This window comes from Camellia sinensis, chromosome 11 (genome assembly GCF_055761805.1).
Source record: "Camellia sinensis isolate YWXY chromosome 11, ASM5576180v1, whole genome shotgun sequence".
In the NCBI taxonomy this organism is placed as follows: domain Eukaryota; kingdom Viridiplantae; phylum Streptophyta; class Magnoliopsida; order Ericales; family Theaceae; genus Camellia; species Camellia sinensis.
The window spans coordinates 39334693-39343214 of NC_138971.1; positions in this window are offsets into that span (position 1 = coordinate 39334693).

Sequence of the window (8522 nt, forward strand, 5' to 3'; positions counted from 1 at the left end):
CATTTGACCCTTTTGAACCCCTCCTAAAATTGGCTTGTTCTCTCTCCTGTTTTAGAATTTCCAAATTCGAACCACAGGGTTGTGAAGAGGAGACCTGGGAGGCCACCAATATGTGGTGGCCGGCCACTATTTCAAGTTGACCTTTTTGACCCCTAGCTGGCCGGCTAGGGGGGGTGGCCGGCCGGCCACCTGCAGCAAAAGTAAGGGGCCGGCCATGTTCCTCATGCTTGGTACTTTACAGCTGTGCAGCTGTTTCCCCCAGAAAATATCCCAATCCGGGGGATATTTTGTGGGGGAAAGCTTACCTCCTTTTTGCCCCACCTTTACACCCTCCTTTTGGTCCTTATAACCAGCTGCCTTTGTTTATTTTGGGGGTTGGAAAATTTGTTCTTCAAGCCTCAAGATCCATATCTCCCTCCATCCTTCTCATTTCCCTAAAAAACCTTAAGTCCTACACCTTGTTTTCTTCATCACCACCAAGCTCTACCATCACCACTTCATTTCCAGCAACAAGGAGGGCTTCTCAAAGGCTAAAGGAGCTGCAAATTGGTCCAAGAAGCAACAAAAGCTTTAGTCTTCAAGGGTGAGTGACATTTCTCCTCTTTTGACCCTTTTTCTTGATCCATTTATAAGCCCTATATGCTTTTTGTTTCAAGCTCCGGCCCTAACTGAAAGTGGCCCTCTTTTGAGCTCATTTTCACTTTTCATTAAGGACTCAACCCTGTTTGAGTCCTCCATGATGCACTTGCTTCATTGATCCTCTTATATGTCATAATCTTGCATGCTATTTTTGGCCCATGAGTAATCTGTTTTTGAGCATGATGTAATCTGTGAATGTGCTTATTTTGGGCCCTTCTTCAACATTGTTGAAGGGCCCCTTACCATTTGATGCCTCCATGTGCCACTTGTAGTTATATCCCTTATTTGGCCCCCATTTTTGCATAAATTGGCAGCCTACCATACTTTCGTTTTTGGCCATTTTACAGTTCTGAAAATAGTCTTATTTTGGTCCATTCTTCATGTTTCATTTAGGTCCTTTCATGGTTTGGGACCTCCATATGCCACTTCATGTTGTATCTCTCTTTTGGTCCCCATTCTTGCATGTTTTGTTAGCCTATCATGCTTTTGTTTTTGGCCATTTTACAGTTCTGAAAATAGTCTTATTTTGGCCCATTCTTCATGTTTCATCAAGGGTCTTTGGCCATTTGTGGAATATTTTGCATACCTCATGTTATAGCCTCTTTTGAGCCTTATTTTGCATTGCATTTCTAGCATGTTTGTATACTGTTTTTGGGTTTTTACGGTTCTGGAAATATGCTTATTTTTGGTCCCTCTTCAATGTTGTAGAAGGGAATTTTTCAGTTTGGGCATTGCATATACCACTTGCCTCTTTGGCCACCTTTTGGCCCTTTTTCTTGCATAAGAACTTAGCCTTGTCTATGATTGTTTTTAGGGTTTTTACAGTTCTGAAAATATGCTTATTTTTGGCCCCTCTTCAATGTTGTTGAAGGGTCCTAACTTGTTTGGAATTAGCAGCTGTGAGTTGCTTCATAACCTCATGTTTAAGGCCATTTTTGCATGCCATTGTTGCCCTATCTTTGCTTGCTGTTTGGCCATGATTTGTGCTGGTAAAATGCTAATTTTGGGGCTGCCTTGCTACTGTCTATTCATTGCATATCCATATTGTGCATGTTTGGTATAGCCATAGGCCATTTCGGGTCCCAAAATTCATGTTTCGAGACCATTCCTCGCATCGGGTGTGTTTTCGCCTCATTTCGGGGCTGTTTTCCCCCACTTTTCGATGCTGCAATCCCATTAACATGTTTGCATAGCCATATTGCATTGCATATGCCATTGCCTCGGTTTGCGTGTCCGTGTGCACGCATTTCGAGGAACTTCATTTTCATCCATCGGCCTCTTATGTGAGTGCGGCTGAGGCTCTCTCATGTTAGTATAAGTCCATGTTGCATTCTATATACCTTTTCCATGCCATTGCATTGCATATGCCATTGCCTCGGTTTGCGTGCCCGTGTGCACGCATTTCGAGGCACTTCATTTTCATCCATCGGCATCTTATGTGAGTGCGGCTGAGGCTCTCTCATGTTAGTATAAGTCCATGTTGCATTCTATATGCCTTTTCCATGCCATTGCATTGCATATGCCATTGCCTCAGTTTGCGTGCCCGTGTGCACGCATTTCGAGGCACTTCATTTTCATCCATCGGCCTCTTATGTGAGTGCGGCTGAGGCTCTCTCATGTTAGTATAAGTCCATGTTGCATTCTATATGCCATTTCCATGCCATTGCATTGCATATGCCATTGCCTCGGTTTGCGTGCCCATGTGCATGCATTTCGAGGCACTTCATTTTCATCCATCGGCCTCTTATGTGAGTGTGGCTGAGTCTCTCTCATATTAGTGTAAGCCCATATCGCATTTTCATATCATTTGCATTGCGTATGTCATTTTCTTGATTTGCGTGCCTGTGTGCACGCATTTCGAGGCATCTCATTTTCATAGCATTGTGCATACTAGGTTGTATCTTAGATCGCATTCATGCATTTTCTTGGTTTGCGTGCCCGTGCGCACACACTTCGAGGCATCTCATTTTCATAGCATTGTGCATGCTATGCTGTATCTTAGTTGCATTCATGCATGTCATACATATCGCATTGTGTTCGGAATAAGAGTTAGCCCGGGCACGGGAAACGAGGTGCATTTCGTACTCCGAGTGACGGAATGTATCTCAATTCCCTAGTCACCGACACTCCGGATTACCCATGATGGAGTTAGGTTTGGTTGTGTTTTCGTGTGCATTCATTCCATATTGAGTTGCACATTTCGACCCCTCTGCCATCATGCATCGATATGCGTGATTGGTGGCACGAGGATCGAGGCATGCATATATCTGTGAAAATACATTGCTATGCCCCTTTCCTGCTCTCTGTTGCAGCAAAATGAAGAATCAGCAGTCTTCCGGGGCTCGGCGCGCTTTCCAAGAATAAACTGCTAAACAGAGGCTAATTGGGGCATCCCGGTGGATTTCCGCGCAAGACAACCCGGACATGCATCATCCATCAGAAGCAAGGCGGTCCCTGGCTTGCACGCCAGTTTTACAGCTTTCTTAGTTAATTTGTTAATTAATTGGGAATTTGTATATTATTTGGACTGTAATATTTGGACTGTAATATTCTTTTATTTGGGACTGTATTATTTATTTGGACCCTCTGCGCGAGGGCATAACTGTAATAAGTGTGCGTGTGTGTGTTGTATGTCTTCCAACCCCACGTCTTTCTCCCTTTTATTTACCTGCTTATGATGGTTAGATTAGGGCACGTTTAAATTAGCATACAGTATGATAGCATGTTTGCATTCATTCATCTATTTTGCATGCACCGGGCTCGGCGCATCATACTAACTGCATCGTACTTTCAATTCCAAATTGAATACATGTTAGTTGTAGCATTTCATATGCCATCTTAGAATAGCCGAGCCTGCTATAGTTGCATTTTTGCATGTGTTGCATTAGGCATTTCTGTATATTTAGGATCATGCATGATTTCTAATAAACTTCTTTTTTTAGCTTGGAGTACTCGGTGAGTTTTATGCTTTAGCATCCTTGCATGCGTGTGAGTGACTGCCATGAATAGCATGCTTACCATGAGGCTAATTGCTAATGTGATATAACTGCCTGAATGCCTGTGGGTGAAGATTGGGTTATTTGAATTGGAATAATTCATCAAATGTGTGTTTTAAGCCCACTAGATAGTGGCAAAATCATGTTTTCTAAGCCCACCCGAGGGTGGCAAATCCACGTCTTAGCCTACTTGCGGGTAGCACCATCAAACCACTTTCAAATAAATAAACATGAAATGTTTTTGTTCCAATTCAGGCGATCCAGTCTATACTTGTATGCTGTGCGCATCACATAGTAACCTAGGCTAATAACCGGAATAAGAACTCATAATGTTTTTAAAAATAGATATCATGGTTAGTAGAGGCCGATCTTTTGATCGGGCGAGCGGGGGTGCTCACGAAGTGACCTTCTCCAATCGTACCCAAGTTCCCGAGCCAAGGCAACTTTGGTGATGACGGACACGTGGCCTTTGGCACCGAGTCAGGGTTTCCTAAATTTCCCATTAAAAAACATTTAGGTGGCGACTCTGTATCTGGCAAAGCAGTCCATGTTTGGCACTTCTTTCAAAAATCTGTTTTTTCTCAAAACGATTTGCCGGATTTGGACTCTTTGGTTCAGACTTAGAACCCTGACAAATTTGAGAGTCCTGAGCTGTAGTGACCCCAATATGAACAGAACGGAAGCTCGTTCCTCCCGGGGGCGTTCGGGGACGTCTACACAACCCCACGTCTTTCTCCCTTTTATTTACCTGCTTATGATGGTTAGATTAGGGCATGTTTCAATTAGCATACAGTATGATAGCATGTTTGCATTCATTCATCTGTATTGCATGCACCGGTCTCGGTGCACAATACTAACTGCATTTGTATTTCAATTCCAAATTGAATACGTGTTAGCTGTAGCATCATCACATGCCATCTTTAGAATAGCCGAGCCTATCTTAGTCGCATTTTGCATGTTTTGCATTAGGCATTTCTGTATAGTTAGGATCATGCATGGATTTCTAACATAGCTTCTGTTTTGACTTGGAGTACTCGGTAAGTACTTATGCTTTAACATCCTTGCATGTATGTGAGTGACTTCCATGATAGCATACTTACCATGAGACTATTTGCTTATATGATATACCTGTCTGAATGCCTGTGGGCGAAGGTTGGGTTATTTGGATTGGAACAATTGATCAAATTGTGAGTTTTGAGCCCACTAGCTAATGGCAAATCACCTTGTTTTCTAAGCCCACCTGGGGGTGGCAAATCCACATTTACGCCTACTTGCGGGTAGCACCATCAAACCGTTTTCAAAACAAACGTGAGATGTTTCGTTCAAATTCAGGCGACCCAGTCTATACTTGTATGCTGTGCGCATCACATAGTAAATCTAGGCTAATAGCCGGAATAAAAACGCATAATGTTTTCAAAACTAGATATCATGGTTAGTAGAGGCCGATCTTTGATCGGGCGAACGGGGGTGCTCACGAAGTGACCTTCCCCAATCGTACCCAAGTTCCCGAGCCGAAGTAACTTTGGTAATGACGGACACGTGGCCTTAGGCAACGATTCAGGGTTTCCTAAATTTCTCAAAATAAAATATTTAGGTGGCGACTCTGTATCTGGCAAAGCAGTCCATGTTTGGCACTTCTTTCAGAAAATCTATTTTCAAAAACGATTTGCCGGATTTGGACTCTTTGATGATTTCATCGGTCTTGCATTGCACTCTGCGAGATTAGATACAGGACCGTGACATTGAGTCCTGAACTGTAGTGAGCCCATTGAACAAAACGGGAGAGATTTCCTCCCGGGACGTTCGGGGACGTTTACACAGTGTCACGGGAAAAGCTCGACACATGATCTCGTCAGGGAATGCATGGAGGATCATGAGGGTACTATAGGTCTCCAGATGGTCGATTGGGTCCGTTGTGCAGTCAAAAGAGTCGATGGTGGGCATTTTGACCTTGGGGGGTAGAGGTTTGTCTCGGATGGAGGCAACAAATGGTGTTTTTGTTGTGGTAGAGGGTTTATGCTGGATGTTCTGCATGACCCCTTGGAGTTAGAGCTTCATGGCTCGGAGTTCTGCATCCCAGAGAGGGATGTTATCATCACCGGAAGGGAGCGGGGGTTGGACGTTACTGGCTTCCCCCTCAGGGGTTGGTGCCAGGACCGATGGATGCGGGGGTCGAGGTAGTGGATTTATACGAGGAGGAGGAGGTTGCAGGCCTTCCAAGTTGGGTGGATAGGGCTGCGGGATAGTGTGGCTCAAAGCTCGTTCTTGGTTGGGCGGAATATCTGGAGGTGGTGGAGGAGGCATAGGAAGGTCCCTTTGGAGTAGAGCGTTTATCAGGGCTTGGTTTTACTCGACCATGCAATTGATGCTGTTGGTAAGCTCGATGAAATACTGTGGTGGGTTGTTTGGATTGGGGAGGTCGGCTTGATGGTCGGCGGCATTTTGGTGAGAAGCCATGGATCTAGTCGTGACCATACACATTGATGGGTAACAGGAAAGGTTATTAGAACAGGGTCCCCGGTGACAATGAGCACAACTGGCGCGCGAAGCAAAGCGACTTCCCATAGACGGCGCCAACTGATGATACAGTTATGATACAACGGGTTCTTGGTAGAACAGGTCGAACTGATCCACGTCAAGCCAATATCCGAGTGGTCAAGCCCACCTGAGAACCTGCATAAGAGTTCAACAGGGAACGGAGTGTCCCCCAGCGAACCCTCCGACGAGCAAGTTAGAGAGAGGGAGAAGTGGAATGTAGAGATATGAATTAGAGATAGAAAGCTTAACCTTCTTCTTGTCTTCAACATCTACTTATATCCTTTGGTCATCATTTCGTTGTCCCTTCCGACCTGTCACCTTAGCCAAAAATCTATGCTGTAGCTTACCTTGTTCAGGGTGAGGGCGTGCTGTTTCGACGGAGAGGTATTGTCGTAATAAATGCTGTGAGGGGCTGCATTAATAGCGATGTGTAGTGGCAGTAACTTTGCAGATCTTTGTCTGCTGATGTGGCTTGCCCTTTGCCTGCCACGTGCCTAAGTATTATTGGTCATTCGTGTCATGTTGGTTTCCAGTTGTTCTGGACCTCATCAATTGGCTTATGTATTGGGTTGTAAGTGATGGGCTTGAGTTGTTCGTAGTGGGCTATGGCCTTTATGGGCCTAACCACGTCAGTAGTCCCCCATTCCCCAGTGTAGCTTTAGTTCAACAAAGGGAATACTAATGACGAAGATGAGGGTTGTTAGAGATCGGCAGGATGGAGGCCGATCGGTAGGGATGACCAAGGGAATGGATCGACCGTGAGGAGGGGCGACCGTGTTGGGTGGCCGAGTGGAGGGGCCGATCATGAGGAGGGCCGACCGTAAAGGGTGGCCGAGTGGAGGGGCCGACCATGAAGAGGGCCGATCGTAGAGGGTGGCCGACCGTGGAAGGGGGGGAGGGTCTTATTTATGAGGAGGCTACCCTTTTTTTTGTTCAGAATTAGATTGAATCGTCCAGTTAAGTTGATTGTTTTTGTCATGGCGGGACCTATTTTGTTAATTAGCTCAATTGGTTTTCAAGACCTAGTTATGTCTATAATTCATCTATGAAATACAAAAAATTAAAAAATCAATCAATAGTCATAATCGTCTAATATATATTAAAAAAAATAAAATTAATGATAATATATTTTATTGATTTAAAAATATAAATGATAAATATAATATTACTAATATACTACAAAATTAATATGAAAAATGACATTATTATCAAATTAATCTAACTTTTTTCTTGAATGATCAAAACTTGTGAAGATGAAGATGGCTAACTATGATAACAAACCATGTGGTGACCGCACGAGATTGGGCTGTACCATCTAGTACGGTTGACTAATTGGAGAGAAATTCATGTTCCGTTTGTGAATATGAATTGTTTTTTGAATTTGTGTGTTTTGAAATTATGATTGGTAAGGTTTTTTAACTATGATTTGAGAATATGAGTTGTATTTTGAGTTTGTATGTTTTGAAATTATGATTTGAGTGTAGAAAATTTATTTGGTTATGATTTTTGAATAGAGTGTTGAATTGAGTTTTGAATTGAGTGTGAAATTGAATTTTGAAAGTTTGATTTGACATGTGAGAAAGTTTGTTTGATTATGGGTTTTGGAAAGAGTTTTCAAAACTTAATTCAAATTGTTATAACTCATAATAAAACATACTACTTTCACACTATTGAAATTTCTGATCAACACTCATAACCAAATTCTTTTTTAAATTCAATAATTTTTTTTATTATTAACAGAAAATAACATTAATGAATTTTTTAATTGAAAATACTACAAAGGAAACAAATTTTTTTTCAAAATATATATTCAAAAAATTTAAATCATAAATATTTAAATAATTTAAATAATCTAAAAAATTTAATAAGTAAAAAATTAAAATAAATATTCAAAAAATTTAAATAATTTAAAATTTTAATATTTTAAATTTAAAAACAACTGTATACTCAAATCGTAACCAAACACATAAAACAAAACTCAATTAAGAAATTATTTTTAAAATTCATAACCAAACACATAACTCGAAACTCTATACTACTTTCACAACTCTACACTTAAATCGTAACCAAATACATAACAAAAAAAATTAAAATATTTTAAAATATTTTTATAAAATAAAGTTTGAATTTATTTTTATAAAATATTTTAAAATTTAAAAAATTAAAATCGTAATATTTAAAAATTAATAATATTTAAAAATATTCAAAAAATTAAAAAAATCGTAACATATTTAAATATTAAAATATTTAAAATCTTAATAAAATTAAAATATTGATTTGAATTGAGTTTTAAAAAGAGTTTTGAATTATGTGTTTGGCTATAAGTTTTGAAAAGTAATGATTATGTTT